Source organism: Ranitomeya variabilis, chromosome 1, assembly GCF_051348905.1.
Source record: "Ranitomeya variabilis isolate aRanVar5 chromosome 1, aRanVar5.hap1, whole genome shotgun sequence".
Taxonomy (NCBI): Eukaryota; Metazoa; Chordata; class Amphibia; order Anura; family Dendrobatidae; genus Ranitomeya; species Ranitomeya variabilis.
Genome location: NC_135232.1, coordinates 999,552,529 through 999,578,793, shown reverse-complemented (window position 1 = coordinate 999,578,793; position 26,265 = coordinate 999,552,529).

Genomic DNA, 26,265 nt, shown 5'->3' with positions numbered 1-26,265 from the left:
AAACGCATGCGTTTTTATAGAAAAAAACAGAAAAATACACTGAAAAACCACCCACCACCATCCGGGTGATAAAGGGATCCAAACCCTAACCCTACCCCTAACCTCACCCCTAACCGTTTAATGAACATTTTATGACAGTGCCACGATATTTCAGTGGCACGATATTTCAGTGCCACGATATTTCAGTGCCACGTATGTAAGTGCCACGTATGTAAGTGCCACGTATGTAAGTGCCACGTATGTAAGTGCCACGTGCCACGTATGTAAGTGCCACGTATGTAAGTGTCACGTATGTAAGTGCCACGTGCCACGTATGTAAGTGCCACGTATGTAAGTGCCACGTATGTAAGTGTCACGTATGTAAGTGCCACGTGCCATGTATGTAAGTGCCACGTATGTAAGTGCCACGTATTTTAAAATATGTGTAAGTGGGTTGAGAGCTGGCTCAGGGATAGGAAACAAAGGGTGGTTATTAATGGAGCACACTCGGACTGGGTCACGGTTAGCAGTGGGGTACCACAGGGGTCAGTATTGGGCCCTCTTCTTTGGGCGTAGGAATACATTGTGGGGAATACATTGTGGAAGGATACCTTCCTCCCCTCATTGTCTTCCTGGAGCCCCTGGAGAGTGGTTGCATCAGCAGATGCTCCTGTTCTCCACGGGAGATCGTCGTGGGACACTCGTTTTAATTGGATTTCTGCGGATGAGGGAGTATATTGGTTGTTTATTATTTTAATATTTTTTATGACACTGGCTTCGGGGATCAAAGTGACAAGTGATGGTGAGTATGTACTCTATGTTTTATGTACTGTATGTCTGTATGTATGTACTGTATGTCTGTAGGTCTGTATGTACTGTATGCGCATGTTGTCGCATGGCGCATGTCGTCGCATGGCGCATGCAGTCGCATGGCGCATGTCGTCGCATGTCGTCGCATGTCGTCGCATGGCGCATGTCGTCGCATGCCGTCGCATGGCGCATGTTCTGTATGTGTGTATGTACTGTATATGTGTGTTTTTTTTGTTTTGTTTTTTTTACATTCAACACATTAGACGGATGATGGGACTACTACTGTCCCATCATTGGCTAATGTGTCACTGACTGTCACTGTAGCAGGCAGAGCACGATGGGACTTGTAGTCCCATCGGACAATGCCTGCACACAGAGACACACACACACACACACACCAAAGACCACCCCACCCCCCCGCAGCAGACCCAGCACATACCGGCAGCAGAGCCCCGGCGCCGTACCTACATACCGGTGCTGGCACGCAGAGCACCGGCGCCGGCCCCCACCCCCACATGCCGGCGCAGAGCCCCGGCGCCGTACCTACATACCGGCGCTGGCACGCACATACAGACCTCAGCGCCCGCACCTTCATCATCCCTGCCTAGCCCTGCCCGCCCCCAGCACAGCCCCGCAGGCAGCCACCAGCCCTGCCCACAGCCCAGTCACTCTTGATGAGTGACTGCTGACTGTGCGGCTGGGACACACCTGCTGCTGACGTCACGTCAATTTCCAGAGTCTGGAAATTGACGTGACGTCGGCGGAAATAAGCGGCGGCTGCAGCCTGGGGGTCACGTGACCCGGACTCAGCCGCCGCTACAGCGCCGCTCACAGGCAAAAACGGCAACAAAAGGTATTTGCACAATTCATCAGGGGCCCCGGGGGGATACATTGGGGGGTTAATTGAAAGTAGTGGACAACCCCTTTAAGTATTTCCACAAGCAGTCAATTATGTTTGCAGGTCTGGAATATTTTAACATCTTTTTATAAATAGATGGATGTTACGTATTTTTGCTTTCAGCTACCAGTAACATAATCATACGGATATACTTTCACTTTACCGCATCCTGAATTTCCAATTAAGCCTTTCTCTTTGCGAGGCTGCCCTATCTTGAGACTGGTCACATAATTGCCTAATTGAATCGACTGTGGTATTTAAAGGTTCACCCAACTGAGGCTGTAACTATCCTGATGAAGGAAGCTGCAAGCTCCCGAAATGCATTGAATTAGGACCCTATCCATACCCTTCAAACACCTGACCACAGGTAGGGGTGTGACGTCACTAACCCTTAACTAGATGCGGTTATACCGCTCGGGTCAACCTGCCGGGGCAGCATTTGGTATACATAATCACTGCCTTAAACAAGCCTTTTGCAATCTATTGAATCTTAAATCCACAGGATCGCTATTTTAGACAGATACATACAGGTCAGTGCACGATGCGGGCCGGACTCATTGTACCCAGCTTTCCCAGTGACAGCAAGATCGTTGCATCCAGCTCTCCCAGCAATCAGTTATCCAAGCCTAAGGTAATAGTTTAACCACACTTATTGCATTTTTCGTGATGCACTGTATACAATAGAATTTTCAATACCACATATGCCATTCTTGCTGGCACACTATATTCCATTACGAATTTAGTGACACAGTTACTCTGGTGAAATTAACTAAATCCTCTCACAGTGCGGCTCCGTGTTTAGTGGTAGTGTTGCTGTATACTGACCGCCAAACTCTGTATGAAGACAACCCTTCTTTTATCCCCTTTTTTCTCCTCGCTTTATTAGTTCTGAGCGCTGTTTGGATTTTATATTTGTTTATTTCTACACCTTTACAACAGGTGGTTATTGTCACTCAAACATAGCAGCTAGAAACTAATCTGTGTGTCCAGCACCAGTGGGTTATATCATATTATGGAATTGAATTCTACTTGAATTTTACAAAAATCCGCATCCGTTAAACTTTACCAAAATGCATATCTTTTGCAATTCGCATCTGCATGGATAAGACATGGCTGCTGCTGACCGCTATTTTCCAAAACTGTCAAAAGCCATATAAAGGTTTAAAACATAAAAAATATACTTATGCTTACCTTAACATCACTCTTCAGTTCTTCTTCGCATCTTCTGATCACTATCGCCAGTGCTGAAATCCCAAACACTGAGCCGGGACTCCAGATCCTGATGAGGTCCAGGATGGTTCTGCATACGCACAAGGTCACGGCGCACATCATGATATCATGCTGTTGTGACCCTTTTTCCCCTGTTCAGAAATGCCCTGGGCCTCATCAGAGTCAGATATCCCAGCTCTGTGTGATAGGCGAGGTACCAAAACATATAACGAGGACTGGATGGATGACACTGAGGAGCGCAGGAGACATTTTTTATGCTCTGTGGTCTGGATCCCAGGAAAATACTCACATATAAGCAAATTCAATATTTGCCTTATCTGCCTTATTAGTGCACAATTTAAAGTGTCAAAATGTGTTTCTATTTCTTAAAATTCAATTTGTATCAGAGTAAATATTTAATTCTTGCTTTTATGCAAAACTAAATATGAAAAAGAAATATCCCATTTAACATTATTTTCCAGTTTACTAAATTAATCTCAGACAGTGAATAAGAAGGCATTAAAATGTTTCCCTTATATGTACTACCCAAGTGAAAAGGGTTTACAATGCCATTGAAAATCTTTCAAAATTAAATGTCAGATTAATCCCATGACTAAAAGGTGACCTGCAAATTAGGACCACTGAGACCTGACTGAAGTTAAGCATAGTATCCCTGCTATAATTCTGAAGATCTATGACGGCTTTACATCTTTTTGATGTTCATGAAGTGCATTGTTCAAATACCATGGCTCTAAGGACATGATAAAATTCCAGAATATTGTTTGAAATTAGGCATGTTCATATACATAGCATTTAATTTGTTAAGACAATTATTAAAATATGATAATGTTATTTTTTATTGAAGGATTTAATGGTTATTAGAATTGCTATTTGTTATATAATAAATTACTAGCCTTTTTATCTTCTTTGCAAGTTCTATTTTAGTTGTTTTTGTATTTAGATCCAGATCCTGAAGCCATAGCTATATTAACTCCTTTCCTTTCTGATATTAGACGAAATAATCCGTCTATTTGACCTTGGTCTGTCCATTTGACCTACGGCTACACTACTAACCCCTTTCTGACAGATGTCATAATAATATGTCCCTGTGCACTGGGTCTATGTCATCAGAGATGTATGATTACAGTAGTCAGTAGTTATCACAGACGGCTCCCAAAACTTTAACCCCCGAAATGCTATTATTGAGTGAGATTGCATGACTCTGGGAGCCAGCAGAGGGCTGACAGCCCCTCTACTTTTGGATCGTAGACCTTGCGGTGTGATGCGGGGTCCCGATTGTTGCCATGGGGACCTGATGTCGTCATGACAACATCCAGGTCACCAGAGCTAGGAAATATGCTGATTAAGCGCAGTGCCTTATCAGCAAGCTTCTCTGTCAGTGCAGAGATGACAGTTTCTACAGCATGGGGATGCTGCTGCACCCCCGTGTTGTAGAAGCAATCAACCTGCAAAAAATAGGACTAAGTGGGACTAAGTAAAAAAGTTTAAAAAGTTATTTTTTTAAATAACTAAAAATATAAAAAAACAAAAATAATAACAAAAAATAAAATTATATTGTATCTATAAATAAATATTTGAATGATTAAAAATATATAAACAATAAAAGTACACATATTTGGTTTCTTCACAATGACCCAACCTATAACACTGTCCCACTAGCTAACCCCTTTAGTGAACACCATAAAAAACAAGGCAAAAAAACCCGCTTTATCATCATACTGCTGAACAAACAGTGGAATAAAACGTGATCAAAAAGACAGATGTAAATAAACATGGTACTGCTGAAAACGTCATCTTGTCCCACAAAAAACAAGCTGCCATACAGCTCCATCACCAAAAAAATAAAGTTACAGGTGCTCCTCTCAAAATTAGAATATCATCAAAAAGTTAATTTATTTCAGTTCTTTAATACAAAAGGTGAAACTCACATATTATATGGAATCATTACAAACAGAGTGATCTCTTTCAAGTGTTTATTTCTGTTAATGTTGATGGTTATGCAAAACAAAACAATGTGAGAGCACGCATGAGTATGACCAGTAAGACAATGAATAATGTGGTCAAGGAGGCCAATGATCCACTAACATTAGTGGGTTATGCACCCCTGCATAACCAGATGTAGATTAAAAGGAGAGTGGTTACACTCACAATGTGAAAAGCAGACAGCTGCGGGTCCCGTGGTCTAGGTTGTTGTGATGGCTGGGCAAGGTGCAGTGCTTCACGCTGTGGTTTGAACATGCAGTGATAGAGCCGGGTGAGGCAACGGTGCATGCTGGGTGTCATGTGACCGCAGGTCCTGAGGATCATGTGACCGCTGGTCCTGAAGAACTGATAAGGTGTCTCACCTGGAGCAGCTCCCGCCACGCACCCTCAGAGAGGGATGCGTGATGAGGTTGAGAAGAAAAACGCAGTCTTTAGGGAGCGCTGACGTAGAGATTGGAAAGACTATTGTATTCTTCTCATCCTCAATGTTAATGGTTATGGCTTACAGCCAATGAAAATTCAAAAGTCATTATCTCAGTTAATTAGAATAATTAACAAAAAACATCTTCAAATGCTTCCAAAGCATTTAAAAAGGACCCATAGTTTCAGCAGCCTCCACAGTCATGGGAAAGACTACTGACTTGACAGATGTCTAGAAGGCAGTCATTGACACACTCCACAAGGAGGATAAGCCACTAAAGTTCATTGCTAAAGAATCTGGCTGCTCACAGAGTGCTGTATCCAAGCATATTCATGGAAAGTTGAGAGGAAGCAAAAAGTGTAGTAAAAAAAGGTGCACAAGCAACTAGGATAACCGCAGCCTTAAAAGGGTTCTTAAGAAAGTACCAAGCAAATATTTATTCACAAAGAGTGGACAGCTGCTAGAGCCATTGTTTCAAGAACCACCATACACAGATGTATCCAGGACATGGGCTACAAGTATTGCATTCTTTGTGTCAAGCCACTGATGACCAATAGACAACGCCAGAAGCGTCTTACATGGGCCAAGGAGAAAAAAGGAACTGGCTGTTTCTCAGTGGTCCAAGGTGTTGTTTTCAGATGAAAGTAAATTTTGCATTTAATTTGGAAATCAAGGTGCCAGAGCCTGGAGGAAGAGTGGAAAGGCACACAATTCAAGATGCTTGAGGTCCAGTGTGAAGTTTCCACAATCAGTATCAGTATTGTTTTGGGGAGCCAAGTCAGGTGTAGGTCCACTGTGTACTGTGTTTTATCAACACCAAAGTCAGCGCAGCCATCTACCAGAAAATTTTAGAGCACTTCATGCTTCCCTCTGCCGACAAGCTTTTTGGAGATGGAAATTTAATTCTCCAGCAGAACGTGGCTAATGTCCATACTGCCAAAAGTACCAATGCCTGGCTTAAAACCAACAGTATCACTTCACTGTGCTTGATTGGCCAGCAATCTCACCTGACCTTAACCACATGGAGAATCTATGGGGTATTGTCAAGAGGAAGATGAGAGACACCAGACCCAACAATGCAGACTAGCTGAAGGCTGCCATCTAAGCAACCTGGGCTTCCATAGCACCTCAGCAGCGCCATTGGCTGATCACCTCCATGTCATGCTACATTGATGCAGTAATTGATGCAAAAGGAACCCCAATTAAGTATTGAGTGCATTTATTCAACATACAATTCAGCATGTCAACATTTTGGATTTTAAAATCATTTTTTAAGTTGGTGTTATAAAGTATTCTAATTTACTGAGATAATGACTTTTATTTTTCGTTGGCTGTAAGCTTTAATCATGAACATTAACCCCTTTCGAGGTGGGGTTGGCCCGTATGCCCACCGATGGGATAGTACGTCCTAGCAATCAGCTGCTTTCTGACTATCGCACCTGACATCTGGCACTATGTACCAGGAGCGGTCACTGACCGCTCCTGGCACACTAACCCTGAAACACTGCGATCAAACATGATCGCAGTGTTCCAGGGCATAGGAAAGCATCGCGCAGGGAAGGGGCTCCCTGCATGCTTCCCTGAGACCCTGGATACAACGCAATGTGCTAGCGTTGTATGAGCGTATCCTCCCTGCAGGCCCCGGATCGAAAATGGCCGCGGGGCAGTATCCGGGTCCTGCAGGGAGGTGGCTTACCAGTGCCTGCTCAGAGCAGGCACCGGGAAGCCTCTCTACAGTGCATGTCAGATCGCTGATCTGACATAGTGCATTGCAAAGTGTCAGATCAGCGATCTTACACTATACCATCATGCCCCACTCCGGGGCAATGTTATAGTGTAAAAAAAAATATTCAGATGTGTAACAAGAATAAAAAAAATCCTAAATAAAAAATAAAAATAAAAAAAATTGTTCCCATAAATACATTTCTTTATCTAAATAAAAAAACAATAAAAGTACACAAATTTAGTATTGCCGCATCCGTAACGACCAGTCCTATAAAACTGTCCCACTACTTAACCCCTTCAGTAAACCCCGTAAAAAAACGAGGCAAAAAACAATGCTTTATTATCATACCGCCTAACAAAAAAAGGAATAACACGCGATCAAAAAGATGGATGTAAATAACCATGGTACCGCTGAAAACGGCATCTTGTCCTGCAAAAAAAGAGCTGCCATATAGTATCATCAGCGAAAAAATAAAAAAGTTATAGTCCTCAGAACAAAGCGATGCAAAAATAATTACTTTTTCTATAAAATAGTTTTTATCGTATAAAAGCGCCAAAACAAAAAATGATATAAATGAGGTATCGCTGTAATCATACTGACCCAAAGAATAAAACTGCTTTATCCATTTTACCAAACGATGAACAGTATGAAAACGCCCCCCAGAAGAAATTCATGAATAGCTGGTTTTTGGTCATTCTGCCTCACGAAAATTGGAATAAAAAGCGATCAAAAAATGTCATGTGCCCGAAAATGGTACCAATAAAAACATCAACTCGTCCCGCAAAAAAAAGACCTCACATGACTCTGTGGACCAAAATATGGAAAAATTATAGCTCTCAAAATGTGGTAACGCAAAAAATATTTTTTGCAATAAAAGGCGTCTTTTAGTGTGTGACAGCTGTCAATCATAAAAATCCGCTAAAAAACCCGCTATAAATAGTAAGTCAACCCCCCCTTCATCACCCCCTTAGTTAGGGAAAAATAAAATAAATAAAAAAATGTATTTATTTCCATTTTCCCATTAGGGTTAGGGCTAGGGCTAGGGTTAAGGCTAGGGTTAGATTTAGGGCAAGGGTTAGGGTTAGGGATAGGGGCTAGGGCTAGGGTTAGGGCTATGACTAGGGTTAGGGTTAGGGATAGGGTCAGGGCTAGGGTTAGGGCTAGGGTTAGGGCTAGGGTTAGGGTTAGGGTTGGGGCTAGGGTTGGGGTTAGGGTTAGATCTTGGATTACATTTACAGTTGGGATTGGAGTTAGGGGTGTGTCATGGTTAGGGGTGTGATTAGGGGTGTGTTGGAGTTAGGGGTGTGGATAGGGTTGAGATTAGGGTTACGGGTGTTTTGAGGTTAGGGGTGTGGTTGGAGTTAGGGGTGTGGTTGGGATTAGGGTTAGGGGTGTGTTTTAGTTAGGGTTTCAGTTATAATTGGGGGTTTTCACTGTTTAGGCACATCAGGGCTCTCCAAACGCAACATGGTGTCCCATCTCAATTCCAGTAAATTTTGCATTGAAAAGTCAAACGGCGCTCCTTCCCTTCCGAGCTCTGCCATGCACCCAAACAGTGGTTTACCCCCACATATGGGGTATCAGTGCACTCAGGACAAATTGCACAACAACTTTTGGGGTCCAATTTCTTCTCTTACCCTTGGAAAAATAAAAAATTGGGGTGAAAATATCATTTTTGTAAAAAAATATGATTTTTTATTTTTACTGCTCTGCATTATTCACTTCTGTGAAGCACTTGGTGGGTCAAAGTGCTCACCACACATCTAGATAAGTTCCTTAGGGGGTCTAGTTTCCAAAATGGTGTCACTTGTGGGGGGTTTCAATGTTTAGGCACATCAGGGGCTCTCCAAATGCAACATGGCATCCCATCTCAATTCCAGTCAATTTTGCATTGAAAAAGTCAAATGGCCTTCCTTCCCTTCTGAGCTCTGCCATGCGTTCAAACAGTGGTTTACCCCCACATATGGGGTATCGACGTACTCAGGACAAATTGTACAACAACATTTGAGGTCCAATTTCTCCTGTTACTAGTGTTGAGCGATACCGTCCGATACTTGAAAGTATCGGTATCGGATAGTATCGGCCGATACCCGAAAAGTATCGGATATCGCCGATACCGATACCCGATACCAATACAAGTCAATGGGACACCAAGTATCGGAAGGTATCCTGATGGCTCCCAGGGTCTGAAGGAGAGGAAACTCTCCTTCAGGCCCTGGGATCCATATTAATGTGTAAAATAAAGAATTAAAATAAAAAATATTGATATACCTCTCCGGAGGCCCCTGCACCTCACCGCTGTTAACCGGCAGCCTTCTTTGCTTAAAATGAGCGCGTTTAGGGCCTTCCATGACGTCACGGCTTCTGATTGGTCGCGTGCCGCTCATGTGACCGCCAGGCGACCAATCACAAGCCGTGACGTCATTTTCAGGTCCTAAATTCCTAGAATTTAGTGCTGAACGCACTCATTTTAAGCAAAGCAGGCTGCCGGTTACTATTTTATATCTTTATTTTTTACATGGATATGGATCCCAGGGCCTGAAGGAGAGTTTCCTCTCCTTCAGACCCTGGGAACCATACACTTGGAACTTCCGATTCCGATTCCCGATACCACAAAAGTATCGGATCTCGGTATCGGAATTCCGATACCGCAAGTATCGGCCGATACCCGATACTTGCGGTATCGGAATGCTCAACACTACCTGTTACCCTTGGTAAAATAAAACAAATTGGAGCTGAAGTAAATTTTTTGTGAAAAAAAGTTAAATGTTAATTTTTTTTAAACATTCCAAAAATTCCTGTGAAACACCTGAAGGGTTAATAAACTTCTTGAATGCGGTTTTGAACACCTTGAGGGGTGCAGTTTTTAGAATTGTGTCACACTTGGTTATTTTCTATCATATAAACCTCTTAAAATGACTTCAAATGTGATGTGGTCCCTAAAAAAAATGAAGTTGTAAAAATGAGAAATTGTTGGTCAACTTTTAACCCTTATAACTCCCTAACAAAAAAAATTTTGTACCAAAATTGTGCTGAAGGAAAGTAGACATGTGGGAAATGTTACTTATTAAATATTTTGTGTGACATATCTCTGTGATTTAAGGGCATATAAATTCTATGTTGGAAAATTGCGAAATTTTTAAAATTTTCGCCAAATTTCAGTTTTTTTCACAAATAAACGCAGGTAATATCAAATAAATTTTACCACTATCATGAAGTACAATATATCATGAAAAAATTGTCAGGATCACCGGGATCCATTGAAGAGTTCCCGAGTTACAACCTCATAAGGGGACAGTGGTCAGAATTGTAAAAATTGGACTGGTCATTAACGTGCAAACCACCCTTGGGGGTAAAGGGGTTAACAGAAATAAACATTTGAAATAGATCTCCCTGTTTGTAATGACTCTACATAATATATGAGTTTCACTTTTTGCATTGAAGGACTGAAATAAATTAACTTTTTGATGATATTCTAATTTTGTGAGAAGCACCTGTATATGTCTCAGAATAAAGCAATGCAAAAATAATTATTTTGTCTATAAAATAGTTTTTATTGTGAAAAAGCGCCAAAACATAAAAAAATATATAAGTGGGGCATCGCTTTAATCGTACTGACCAAAAGAATAAAACTGCCTTATCAATTTTGCCACACATGGAATAACATAAGCCCCCCCAAAATTCCTGAATTGCTGGTTTTTGTTCATTCTGCCTCCTAAAGATCCTAATAGAAAGCGATCAAAAAATATCATGTGCCCGAAAATGGTACCAATAAAACCGTCAACTCATCCCTCAAAAAACAAGCCATCACATGAATCTGTAGGCCAATATATGGAAAAATTATAGCTCTCAAAATATGGTGATGCAAAAACTATTTTTTGCAATAAAAGTATGTTCTAGTATGAGACAGCAGCCAAACATAAAAACCTACATAAATCTGGTATCCCTGTAATTGCACCAACCCGAAGAGTAAAGTCACCTAATCATTTATAACCCAAAAACCTAAACAATAGATAAAACCAGTTCTTCACCTGCTGTTGATTTTTTCATTCTGCCTCCCAAAGATTGCAGTAAGGCTCAGCACACATCTATGCGCTGAGCTTTGCTTCGGGGTTTCCATGTGAATCTCTGAAATATGTGATTTAGACGGAACCTCTGGTGGAAGATTCCCTATAATGAGGCAGATGGATGTACTGTTGAGGCCGTCTGATCTATGATCCGGTGGTGTTCATCTTTTTAGGATTGCATAAAAGTGTCATTAGCCACAGTTTTGTGCACTTCTGAAAAGAAAGACACTGCTGAACAGAGGCCAGACGAACTCCAGAGTAACTCAGAGATTTAGATGGAAACCCCAAAAAAGTACTCATCGTAGAGCGCTGGATAACAGTGATCCAAAATGTTATGTAAAATGTTCCCAATAAAAGCTTCAACTCAATCCACATAAAAAGAAAGTCTCCACTCAGGTCTCTTATCTGTTAACAGAAAAGTAAGGGGCTCTTCCACGTTACTGGTAGTACAAAGGCTCTGGAAAAGTGAAATGGCTCATCACCTGCCAAAAGAATTTCAGCAAATTCTGCATTCTAAAATCCAAATGCCTCTTACCTTCTGAGCCCCTTCCCTTCTGAGCCCCACAGTGTACTTAAATCACATAAAGCGTCCACATGTTTGGCATTTCTGAAGCAATGAGAGCCTGCTTAACTTGTGGGTGCATGCCTCCAGAAACACGGGCTGGAGATAAAGCACTGGTGACTGCAGTGTACTGGTCACTACAGCGTACTGGTCACTACAATTGCAGTTTGCAATTTTTACTCAGTAACATTTGTTGCTGCTTAATTGTGGAAAATACCCATGGAATCAAAATCAGCACTACACCTATAGATAAACTTAACAAGGGATATTGTTTCCAAAATGGGATCACTTGAGACGGGATTCTGATCTTCTACCAATTAGGGGCTGTGTATATAAAGTCCGCAAACTGTTCTAGGAAAATCTGCGCTCCAGGAGGAAAATAGCGCTCCATTCCTCCCGAGTCTCTCCATATGGCTATGTAGTGCCGTGCAGCCCCATATGGGGTATTGCCACGTTCAGCAGAATTTGTGGGACAAATTTTGGTGACAGCAACCTATAGGAAATAAATTCAAAAAACAAACCAGAAAAAGCAGCCTTACCAACACCAAGTCAGATCACAAATGCACAAGCATGATGCAGGAGACCCCAATTAATAAAGGGGTAGCACTGATGTAAACTACTGATGAAAGCAGCCACTCACAAACCTACCAATTTATTGAATGAGGGAGAGGCTGCTAAGTAAAAAATGCACATAAATGAGGCTTGAATAGAATGCCACTCACACAGGTCCATGCAAAATAATATAAATATAATGTATTTATATAAATATAAATATATTTATATAAATACATACACTGTCAAAAAAATAAGGGGAACACTAAAATCCATAATATCCTAGATATCACTGAATGAAATATTTCAGTTGCAAATCTTTATTCATTACATAGTGGAATGTGTTGAGAACAATAAAACCTAAAAATGATCAAAGTAAATCACAACTAGTATCCCATGGAGGTTTGGAGTTGGAATGATGCTTAATATCAAACTGGAAAACGAAGTTACAGGCTGATCCAACTTCAGTGGAAATGCCTCAAGACAAGGAAATAATGCTCAGTAGTGTGTGTGGTCTCCACGTGCCTGTATGACCTCTCTACAATGCCTGGGCATGCTTCTGATGAGGCAGCGGATGGTCTCCTGAGGGATCTCCTCCCAAACCTGGACTAAAGCATCCTCAAACTCCTGGACAGTTTGTGGTGCAATGTGATGTTGGCGGATGGTGCGAGATATGATGTCCCAGATGTAGTGTTGAGCGATACCGTCCGATACTTGAAAGTATCGGTATCGGAAAGTATCGGCCGATACCGGCAAAGTATCAGATCTAATCCGATACCGATACCCGATACCAATACAAGTCAATGGGACTCAAGTATCGGACGGTATCCCTGATGGTTCCTAGGGTCTGAAGGAGAGGAAACTCTCCTTCAGGCCCTGGGATCCATATTACTGTGTAAAATAAAGAATTAAAATAAAAAATATTGCTATACTCACCTCTCCGACGCAGCCTGCACCTTACCGAGGGAACCGGCAGCCTTCTTTGCTTAAAATGCGTGCGTTTACTGCCTTCCGTGACGTCACGGCTTCTGATTGGTCGCGTGCCGCCCATGTGACAGCGACGCGACCAATCACAACAAGCCGTGACGTAATTTCAGGTCCTGAATGCCTAACTCTAGGCATTCAGGATTTGAAAATTACGTCACGGCTTGTGATTGGTCGCGTCGCGGTCACATGGGCGGCACGCGACCAATCACAAGCCGTGACGTAATTTTCAAATCTTGAATGCCTAGAATTAGGCATTCAGGACCTGAAATTACGTCACGGCTTGTTGTGATTGGTCGCGTCGCGGTCACATGGGCGGCACGCGACCAATCAGAAGCCGTGACGTCACGGAAGGCAGTAAACGCGCGCATTTTAAGCAAAGAAGGCTGCCGGTTCCCTCGGTAAGGTGCAGGCTGCGTCGGAGAGATGAGTATAGCAATATTTTTTATTTTAATTCTTTATTTTACACATTGCTATTAATCCAGATACCGATTCCCGATATCACAAAAGTATCGGATCTCGGTATCAGAATTCCGATACCCGCAAGTATCGGCCGATACCCGATACTTGCGGTATCGGAATGCTCAACACTACCCAGATGTGTTCAATCGGATTCAGGTTTGGGAAACAGGCAAGCCAGTCCATAGCGTCAATGCCTTCATCTTGCAGGAACTGCTGACAAACTCCAGCCACATGAGGTCTGGCATTGTCATGCATTAGGAGGAACCCATGGCCAAACGCGCCAGTGTATGGTCTCACAAGGGGTCTGAGGATCTCATCTCGGTACCTAATGGCAGTCAGGCTAACTCTGGTGAGCACATGGAGGGCTATGTGGCCATCCAAAGAAATGCCACCCCACACCATTACTGACCCACTGCTAAACCGGTCATGCTAAAGGATGTTGCAGGCAGCAGATCGCTCTCCATGGCGTCTCCAGACTCTGTTACGTTTGTCACATGTGCTCAGTGTGAACCTGCTTTCATCTGTGAAGAGCACAGGGCGCCAGTGTTGAATTTCCCAATCCTGGTGTTCTGTGGCAAATGCCAAGCATCCTGCATGGTGTTGGGCTGTGGGCACAACCCCCATCCTCATGGAGTTAGTTTCTAACCGTTTGTGCAGACATATGCACATTTGTGGCCTGCTGGAGGTCATTTTGCATGGCTCTGGCAGTTCCCCTCCTGTGGCTGAGGCAGCGGTCCTGCTGCTGGGTTGTTGCCCTCCTACAGCCCTTTCCATGTCTCTTGGTGTACTGGTCTGTCTCCTGGTAGCACATACAGCATCTGACACTACGCTGGCAGACACAGCAAACATTCTTGCCACAACTCGCATTGCAGTGTCATCCTGAATGAGCTGCAGTTCCTGAGCCACTTGTGTGGGTTGTAGAGTCCATCTCAGGATACCACGAGTGTGAAAGCACAACCAACATTCAAAAGTGACCAAAACATCAGCCAGAAAGCCTTGGTACTGAGATGTGGTCTGTGGTCCCCACCTGCAGAACCATTCCTTTATTGAGTGTGTCTTGATAATTGCCAATAATTTCCATCTGCTGTCTATTCCATTTGCACAAAAGCATGTGAAATTGATTGTCAAACAGTGTTGCTTCCTAAGTGGACAGTTTGATTTCACAGAAGTTTGATTCACTTGGAGTTATGTTCTGTTGTTTAAGTGTTCCCTTTATGTTTTTGAGCAGTGTATATATATATATACACTCACCGGCCACTTTATTAGGTACACCTGTCCAACTTCTTGTTAACACTTAATTTCTAATCAGCCAATCACATGGCGGCAACTCAGTGCATTTAGGCATGTAGACATGGTCAAGACAATCTCCTGCAGTTCAAACCGAGCATCAGTATGGGGAAGAAAGGTGATTTGAGTGCCTTTGAACGTGGCATGGTTGTTGGTGCCAGAAGGGCTGGTCTGAGTATTTCAGAAACTGCTGATCTACTGGGATTTTCACGCACAACCATCTCTAGGGTTTACAGAGAATGGTCCGAAAAAGAAAAAAAATCCAGTGAGCGGCAGTTCTGTGGGCGGAAATGCCTTGTTGATGCCAGAGGTCAGAGGAGAATGGGCAGACTGGTTCGAGCTGATAGAAAGGCAACAGTGACTCAAATCGCCACCCGTTACAACCAAGGTAGGCCTAAGAGCATCTCTGAACGCACAGTGCGTCGAACTTTGAGGCAGATGTGCTACAGCAGCAGAAGACCACACCGGGTACCACTCCTTTCAGCTAAGAACAGGAAACTGAGGCTACAATTTGTACAAGCTCATCGAAATTGGACAGTAGAAGATTGGAAAAACGTTGCTTGGTCTGATGAGTCTCGATTTCTGCTGCGACATTCGGATGGTAGGGTCAGAATTTGGCGTAAACAACATGAAAGCATGGATCCATCCTGCCTTGTATGGAGCATCTTTGGGATGTGCAGCCGACAAATCTGCGGCAACTGTGTGATGCCATCATGTCAATATGGACCAAAATCTCTGAGGAATGCTTCCAGCACCTTGTTGAATCTATGCCACGAAGAATTGAGGCAGTTCTGAAGGCAAAAGGGGGTCCAACCCGTTACTAGCATGGTGTACCTAATAAAGTGGCCAGTGAGTGTATATATATATATATATATACATATATTATATACAAATACAGTAGCTGGATGTGAATCACATTTGGTTTGAACTTTTAGCCATTCGCTGAACTCAAAATTCAAAACAATTTGTGATTTGTTTTGCACAGATCATCAAAATTAGTTGCCACCATTTTACATATAGCAAAATATCACATCAGCCAGAGAAGACACACATACCCTTGAGCAAAGCTGGTGGTGTAGGGGGCACAAATCATTATGCTTTAACATCACATTGTATAACGCATCCAATTAGGAGGCAATATTATAGCCCATATAAAAATAGAAGCAAGGAATGCATCAGCCATATAGTGGTGAATCTGTATAGTGAAAGCATATTCCATCTCACAGCTTTGCCATATATAAAGGGAAAGTTAGCCATAAACATTGAGTAAATTGTACAAATAATATGTGTTGTGACAGCACAGCAGTGAAGTAGATAAGTTTAATGTGTATGAATAAAAAAGAGTAATATAGAAATGCAATTGATTGGGGAGTTGACAATGATTGATCCAGAGGTAGACACATTATTGGAGTAACCTGTGCAACCACACATGGGTTCAAGAGTTATTTGGGAACTCATCTGCCTCTAAACCAGGTGGAATTGTGTGTTATTGTGAGCTACTGAACTTCTAAAAGCCCATGCACAGGGACCCTTTTCTGTCTTTCTCAACTTCTAGATTGATCACAGTGTATATAATTATGGTGCTGCATTTGAATTACAATGTTTTTGTATTCACATACAAGCAGGCCACCAATATTATAATTACCAAGTTTATGTGTCACAAACTACCGATTAGTCTAGGTTAATTTGATGTGTGTATATTCTACACCTATGAAATGGCATAGTTTTTGGGAGCATGTGATATACCCAGCATTGGTTTTGGAAAAGGAAAATTGTAGTTCAAAGCAAAGAATAACAAAAGTTAATTCTAGTGTAGTATAAAATGTAAATCTAAGGGGAGGGTCACACGAGCATATTTCTTTTCTTCTGAGAGAATCGGGCCGATTATGCTAATCACACTCTGATCAGAGTTTATTCAGATTTTGATCAGCATGTGATCTGATTTTTTTCTGATGAGGAGAAGATGGTGAAAATAAATTTATCCAGTTTCTCCATTCTGTCAGTTTGTGAAAATTGGGCTGTAGCCTGCTGTCATCTGAGTGAAGTCCATTATTTTCCAAGGACTCATTTACTTTCATGGCTAAGTATGATCCGATAATTGGATCCAACTAGACATATACAGTATAGTTTCTCAATATTTTCCCATGCTGCAGTTTGTATCAGTTCATGCGACCAGGGGGCAGAGCTTCAGTGCTCCGTTCCCTGCATTTCATTCATTCCCCATCGCTTACAGCCAGGAGAGGCCGCATTAGCAGCTCTCCCGGTTGTAAATGTAAATGCCCCCAGATATGGATCACTGCGTGGGACTTGACTGTACAGCGGACAGGTATGGGATATTCCTGTCGGATGGACGGCCGTCGTCGGTGAACTGCGTTCTTTCATGGACGCGATACATCGACAACGTCTTCCTCATCTGGCAGGGTACCCCCTCAGCCTTGGATGCGTTTTTCAATGTGGTGAATAACAACGATCAAAATATACATCTTACCGTTAAACACCATCCAGATGAAATTGAATTCCTGGATGTGATCCTTCGTAGAGATTGTAGGGGGGGCATCAGCACTAATATATATCGTAAACCCACGTCTACCAATATGTTGCTGCATGCCTCTTCCTCACACCCGAGTCATATGATCCGTGCGGTGCCTGTGGGACAATTCCTACGGCTCCAACGGATTTGTTCAACACAATCGTTATTTGAGGTGGAGGCTGAGAAACTCAAGCTGCATTTTGCTGAGAGAGGGTACAGTCATAGGGCAATAAAAAGGGCTTATCATAGGGCCAAATGGTCGGAAAGAAATTCATTGCTCTACCATACGAATACTGACACTAAAGATCCCAGGGTAGTGAGATTTATTACAAACTTTAATACCCAATCTGAACCAGTGCGTGCTGCCCTTACTAAAGCATGGCCCATTTTAATGACTGATGCTACTATTGCCAAGATTCTCCCGAATCAACCTGCTATCACGTCCCGACGTGCAAGGAATTTGCGTGATCACCTGATACGCAGTCACTACAGTGATGCCTCCCCCAGAACGTTTTTGAGTGATATTCCCGCCAGGAGTGGTTGCAGGCCGTGTGGTCGCTGTATAGCCTGTAGTAATGTTGACCATAGTGACTCATTTACTGACTCCTCTGGTCGTAAGAACTTCAAAATTTTGAAGTCAATTACTTGCATGTCTAGAAATGTTATCTACTATGCCACGTGTCCGTGCTCCCTGATCTATGTAGGTCTCACTACGCGCCAGCTCAAGGTGCGGGTCAGGGAGCACGTGCGTGGCATACAGGTGGCTAGCGAGCAGAAGGATGTAACCCTCCTGAAGACAATACCTAGGCATTTTAAGACACACCATATGTGCAACAGCAAGGGACTACGAGTTAAGGGTATTGACATCATTGATTTGGGTATTCGGGGGGGTAACATCTCTCAACGGCTGGCACAGCTTGAGTCCCGTTGGATTTGGACTTTGGGTACAGTCCATCCACGGGGCCTCAATGAACATCTTAGTTTCTCACCCTTCCTGTGATCTCCGCCTGCTTTCGTAATTGCGGTTGGACACTGCTATGATTTTTAATCTTTTAGCCCTATTTACTTATTTCTTCTATGTATGATATTAATTTTTATATACACTCACTGGCCACTTTATTAGGTACACCATGCTAGTAACGGGTTGGACCCCTTTTGCCTTCAGAACTGCCTCAATTCTTCGTGGCATAGATTCAACAAGGTGCTGGAAGCATTCCTCAGAGATTTTGGTCCATATTGACATGATGGCATCACACAGTTGCCGCAGATTTGTCGGCTGCACATCCCTGATGCGAATCTCCCGTTCCACCACATCCCAAAGATTTCATGTTGTTTACGCCAAATTCTGACCCTACCATCCGAATGTTGCAGCAGAAATCGAGACTCATCAGACCAAGCAACGTTTTTCCAATCTTCTACTGTCCAATTTCGATGAGCTTGTGCAAATTGTAGCCTCAGTTTCCTGTTCTTAGCTGAAAGGAGTGGTACCCGGTGTGGTCTTCTGCTGCTGTAGCCCATCTGCCTCAAAGTTCGACGCACTGTGCGTTCAGAGATGCTCTTAGGCCTACCTTGGTTGTAACGGGTGGCGATTTGAGTCACTGTTGCCTTTCTATCAGCTCGAACCAGTCTGCCCATTCTCCTCTGACCTCTGGCATCAACAAGGCATTTCCGCCCACAGAACTGCCGCTCACTGGATTTTTTTTCTTTTTCGGACCATTCTCTGTAAACCCTAGAGATGGTTGTGCGTGAAAATCCCAGTAGATCAGCAGTTTCTGAAATACTCAGACCAGCCCTTCTGGCACCAACAACCATGCCACGTTCAAAGGCACTCAAATCACCTTTCTTCCCCATACTGATGCTCGGTTTGAACTGCAGGAGATTGTCTTGACCATGTCTACATGCCTAAATGCACTGAGTTGCCGCCATGTGATTGGCTGATTAGAAATTAAGTGTTAACAAGAAGTTGGACAGGTGTACCTAATAAAGTGGCCAGTGAGTGTATATTTACGTTATAGGTTAAGTGCAGTTGTTTGTCTTTTCTTGTCGCTGGTGTGGACGTGTGTGAACTGGTGGATACATTCTGGCCTTTACTGGGGCGCAACCCATAAACATCTTTTGAGGTCTGTTTGGAGGACATATCTAGTGAGATGCCTCAAACTGTGGAATCCGTGAAATTTCCAGCAAGAATCATATTTTGGACTTGTTAATATTAATCTGTATGTCCTGCGGAGTAATTTGAAATAATCGCATATGTACCCTCCTCCTACCTTGTTTCCGTATTGGTTTATACTAGTATGGTTGCGATGAGTGTCCCAATGCGTGGTCTTGGATGGCTGAAGTAGTACTCACCTATATGTCTTGTTATTGTCTTTAGCTATGTTGTGCCCACACGTATTTGGTATGGTATGTGTTATATCTTTTTTTGTACCTGTGCGCACCTTGCTTCCCTCTTGTAAGATGGCTGCATTTGAGCCCTTATGTATACTGCGCATGCGCGCAGCTCGTTCTGCTATGCCTGCCGGCACTCACACTGTTACATGTCCGACGCTGGACTTTACAGGGCCCTGTGATTGTCCAGCGGTCGGCGCTGTGCAGTGTGCTTGTCGTGCAACTCTCGGGCAACCTGCTGCTTTGTATGAGTGTACTGAGTGGTTGCATGGTGATCGCCATGGCAACAACCTAGATAAGTCATTTCCGGGTTATTCCCGGTCACTTCCGGTATGGTGCAAGATAAAACAGCGCTCTTTCCCTCTCCTCACATGCCCCCTGAGGAAGGCGTTATAGCCGAAACGTACGTCGGGGAGGACGCACGGAGCCTGGATTCACCTCGCCCGTCCCTTCACTGAGAGGTAACCGTTATTGATACAAGACCGGTATGTTCTATGGCCCTAGTGTGGGGGTTATATATGTGCCATTATACATCAAATGGGTGTGCACTTGTGACTGAGATATTCCTTTGTGGATTACAATATATATTAACCCTCTACTGGCTATGATATACATGGGTGTATGTGGTTCAGGCTCCGGGCGTCCTTATCGTGTTTTTATGTCTATGTGGTGTCCCTGTACACCATGTGGGACCGCACCTCACCTGTTCCTGTTATAATGATGTATTTTTTTACTGGCTTTGTATTGTTTATATATTAATAAAGACTGTATACTTATTTATTGTTCTAAATCGGACGTGGTGGTCGTTTTTTCTGGGCCCTTGTGACCCACAATTTTCTTGCTATTTCTTAGCGACTTGTCCGTATATTTATTTTTGGTCCTTCAAACTATGTCGATGCTTGTTGTGATTTTTGTTACTTATCAGGTATGGGATATTGTTGGTTTTTTATTTTGCATTTTTTTACAGAAGAATGAGGGCTTCGCTTTGGATTGAGCATACAATAAAGGTATTAAAACCCGTGTGCTTCTTTCTTTCATTAAAATACTTTATTGTTAATGTGTGTGTATTTTTAACCCTTTCCTACTATTGGATTAATAATGGAGAGGTGTCTTATTTACAACACTCCATTATTAACCAGGCTTAATGTCACCTTATAATAGCAATGTGAAATTAACCCCTTATTACCCCATATATGAATGCCACAGGACAGTGGGAAGAGAGTGGCTAAGTGCCAGAATAGGCGCATCTTACAGATGTGCCTTTTCTGAGGTGGCTGGAGGCAGATGTTTTTAGCCAGGGGGGTCCTATAACCATGGTCCCTCTCTAGGCTATTAATATCTGTAATAAGAAACAAAACCAAAGTAGCCAGCTCACCAGTAACCACCGCAGGTGCACGGAACTTCGTTGCATGGAGACGAGTAGATCATCAGGAAGAAAAAAAAGAGGTAGAGTTCCAGCTCCTTAAAAAATTCGTAAGTCTTTAATTGTATCCAATAAAATTCATATAAACATGAACACGGTCACATACAGCTCCCTCCGGTGGGTGCCCTCCAGCATGAGAGGCTAAACGGCAACGCGTTTCGATCAAACGATCTTTATCAAAGCCATGTCAGGCACTAAATATGCTGCTCTATATGCTGGATATCACCCAATCACAATGTCAGAAAAAACCACATGATAACTATATAAGGTCCTCCCATAAAAACATTGTTCCTATTCTATAGTTATCATGTGGTTTTTTCTGACATTGTGATTGGGTGATATCCAGCATATAGAGCAGCACATTTAGTGCCTGACATGGCTTTGATAAAGATCGTTTGATCGAAACGCGTTGCCGTTTAGCCTCTCATGCTGGAGGGCACCCACCGGAGGGAGCTGTATGGTACCGTGTTCATGTTTAGATGAATTTTATTGGATACAATTAAAGACTTACGAATTTTTTAAGGAGCTGGAACTCTACCTCTTTTTTTTCTTCCTATTAATATCTGCCCTCAGTCACTGGCTTTCCCACTCTGGCGGGGAAAATTGCGCGGGAGCACACAATAGTTTTTTCTGTGAATTAACCCTTTAATTTAACACCTACAGCTCCCAAATTTTACACACAAACACTTCTAACATTATTACTGAGGGATGTATAAAAATCTAACGGATATGAAATGGTTTACTGCATGTAAACCATGTCTAATATCCTGTCGGGTTCGGTAAGGAGATAGCAAAAGCCGGCAATTGAATTGCCAGCTTTTCTGCTATCTACTCTGTATTAAATATAAATATACTGTATATACACTCACCGGCCACTTTATTAGGTACACCTGTCCAACTTCTTGTTAACACTTAATTTCTAATCAGCCAATCACATGGCGGCAACTCAGTGCATTTAGGCATGTAGACATGGTCAAGACAATCTCCTGCAGTTCAAACCGAGCATCAGTATGGGGAAGAAAGGTGATTTGAGTGCCTTTGAATGTGGCATGGTTGTTGGTGCCAGAAGGGCTGGTCTGAGTATTTCAGAAACTGCTGATCTACTGGGATTTTCACGCACAACCATCTCTAGGGTTTACAGAGAATGGTCCGAAAAAGAAAAAAAATCCAGTGAGCGGCAGTTCTGTGGGCGGAAATGCCTTGTTGATGCCAGAGGTCAGAGGAGAATGGGCAGACTGGTTCGAGCTGATAGAAAGGCAACAGTGACTCAAATCGCCACCCGTTACAACCAAGGTAGGCCTAAGAGCATCTCTGAACGCACAGTGCGTCGAACTTTGAGGCAGATGGGCTACAGCAGCAGAAGACCACACCGGGTACCACTCCTTTCAGCTAAGAACAGGAAACTGAGGCTACAATTTGTACAAGCTCATCGAAATTGGACAGTAGAAGATTGGAAAAACGTTGCTTGGTCTGATGAGTCTCGATTTCTGCTGCGACATTCGGATGGTAGGGTCAGAATTTGGCGTAAACAACATGAAAGCATGGATCCATCCTGCCTTGTATGGAGCATCTTTGGGATGTGCAGCCGACAAATCTGCGGCAACTGTGTGATGCCATCATGTCAATATGGACCAAAATCTCTGAGGAATGCTTCCAGCACCTTGTTGAATCTATGCCACGAAGAATATGTGTGTGTGTCAATGACATATATATATATATATATATATATATATATATATATATATATATATAGACTGTATATATGTGTTCACGGCTGGCTCATGGATATTTTTGGGAGAAAAAATGGCATCCTCACACTGCACATGGATCACTGCTCATGAAACATTTGTGCAATTCTCGTCCATGAAAAACAGAACTGATTTTTTATACGTTGTGTGTGACGCCATAGTAAGTATGTCCCTATCTACTTATTTTTTTCACACTCATTTTTTTAGTCAAATATGACTTGCATACATACTACTCCAATAATTTGATTAGAAACTATGAGTCTCAATCAGCACAAAAAGAAACATCACCTGCTCATGTGATAAGTAAAACTGGCCAGTAGGGTTGAGCGACTTTTATTTTTATAGGATCGGGTCGGGTTTCACGAAACCCGACCTTCTCAAAAGTCAGGTCGAGTGAAATCGGCCGATCCTATAAAAAAGTCGGGGTCGGGGTCGGCCGAAACACGAAACCCAATGCAGTGCAATGGGATACTATGGTTCCCAGGGTCTGAAGGAGAGGAAACTCTCCTTCAGGCCCTGGAATCCATATTAATGTGTAAAATAAAGAATTAAAATAAAAAATATTGATATACTCACCTCTCCGACGCAGCCTGGACCTTACCGCTGGTAACCGGCAGCCTTCTTTGCTTAAAATGGACGCGTTCAGGGCCTTCCATGATGTCACGGCTTCTGATTGGTCACGGCCGCCCATGTGACTGCCGCGTGACCAATCACAAGTTGTGACGTAATTCTCAGGTCCTACATTCCTAATTCTAGGAATTTAGGACCTGAGAATTACGTCACGGCTTGTGATTGGTCGCGTGGCGGTCACATGGGCGGCCGCGACCAATCACAAGCCGTGACGTCATCTAAGGCCCTGAACGCGCTCATTCTTAGGAAGGAAGGCTGCCGGAAAGAAGCCGAGGGTGAGTATATTCCTATTAGGTATATACTCACCCTCGGACGCGCCCTGCTTCTTTCCGGCAGCCTTCCTTCTTAAGAATGAGCGCGTTCAGGGCCTTAGATGACGTCACGGCTTGTGATTGGTCGCGTGGCGGTCACATGGGTGGCCGTGACCAATCAGAAGCCGTGACGTCATGGAAGGCCCTGAACGCGCTCATTTTAAGCAAAGAAGGCTGCCAGTTACCAGCGGCGATGTCCAGGGGCCTCCGGAGAGGTGAGTATATCAATATTTTTTATTTTAATTCTTTATTTTACACTTAAATGTGGATTCCGATACCGATTTCCGATATCGCAAACATATCGGAACTCGGTATCGGAATTCCGATACCAGATTCAGAAGATCGCCAACCTCATGGCCGACCCCACACAGGGGTCGGGTCGGGTTTCATGAAACCCGACTTTGCCAAAAGTCGGCGACTTCTGAAAATGGCCGACCCATTTCGCTCAACCCTACTGGCCAGCAATAAGAGTAATTCTCAAGTTGTCTTCTCCTTCTTCTTCAGCTCATCTTTCTGGATGCTTGAACGTATATTCAAGTAATACCTCCTTTGTGTCATCATCATCATTGCCATCTACTTCTCATCAAAATGCACCTACTACTCCTTCAACATCTCTGTCACCCCAACAATTATCCATACCTGATTGTGTGGCCATATATGTTGAGTTCACTTTAATATTGCTAAGGCTGTGTTTGTATTAAAGAGCTTGAAAGGGGTTGCATACAGTCCCAGGAGACTGCAGAGTGTTCTACACATCTTTTCAGGACAATTGGAGGCTTTGCAGTAATTTTGCTCATAGTATATGTTCCTATGAAATCTATACATATACTGCCAATGGATGTCTTTTGAAGTATAAAATGCACTTGCAGAGTTTAAGGCATATAGCGCACATGATGTTCATAGGCTTTTGTACTAATAAATTACACTTCTTGCTATTCAGATGTAGCAATTATTATAAAACCCACACATGTGGCTAACAGTATTGTAGGTAGTAGGATAGCACAGCCATTTATATACTTCAAATAATTAGGGTTGTGCAGGTAGCACATGCCCTTGTGGCTTGACATGCTACGTTAATAGCATAATGCTCTATAATGGCTAAATTAAAAGGAATCTCTCAGCAGATTTTTTTCTACCTCATCTGAGAGCAGCATAATGTAGGTAAAGAGAAGCTGAATCCAGCGATGTATCACTTAGTTTAATGGATGCAGCAATTGTGACACAGTCAGATTTTTTAGATTTAAAATGAAGCAGAGTTTTGAAGGCTGCCCCCACCCACACCAGGTTCTCCATGTGCAAAGTCCATAGACAGTGAGATGCTTATCACAGGAGGCGGGCATGGACTAGTCTGGCAATTATTATTATTATTATTATTATTATTATCATTTTTTATTATAAATAATGTTAATATCTTTGTGATTAATCCTTCACAGTTAATAAACAACAGCACGCACTTTTACAAGTGACACATCCCTGAATTCTGTGTTTCAGCGTCAATCTCCTGATGTCTTCAGATTACATAGCGAAAACCTGCTGACAGATTCCCTTTAAATAGAAAAAGGAATGATGCTCTAAGCCTTCTTATTACATGCAGTAGAAAAAAAGATAAAGTGATATTTATCTGCCTTTAGTGGGCAAATATTCGACCTTTAGATGTATTTGAAATGTGAGCTAGGAGCTTTATCAATTCATATGGTAAAGGACACTGCAAAACAGTGCAAGTGTAGCCTATGTTTAAAACTGCACAGTCTATAGTGATTTTGTTGCCATCAAATTAGTCTGTTGGGTCTGTTGCTGGTCACATCCATTTTATTAGTAAGCCATGATGATAGTGTGAATAAAGTCTAAAAGTGAACTTTATATATTAATGTTGCACTACAGAAAACACTGCAGAAACTGAAACCCATCAGTCTTTTTCAACAAACGATAAAATGGTTAAGTTGATCGTAGTTTATCTGGCAATTTCTATTTTTATGTGGTTTCTCTCCTCTATTTTTCCATAGTTTTGTGATTTGTATTAAGATCTCAAGTCCCAGTTTTATTACTCATACAGCAATTACCTGAAGAGAAGAAAAACACAAAACATGATTTAAATGGGTAGCTAAAAGCATAAGAACAGTCTATAAATTAAAGTTTATTTGTCCCTTGTGTTTTCCACATACCTGACAGCCTTGACAATCAAGCATTAGCTGAACATTCAATTCTTTAAAAATGGTACCGCAAGAACAGTTTTGCAATTGAAAGACTAACCTGGGCAGCAAGTGATGGATAGAA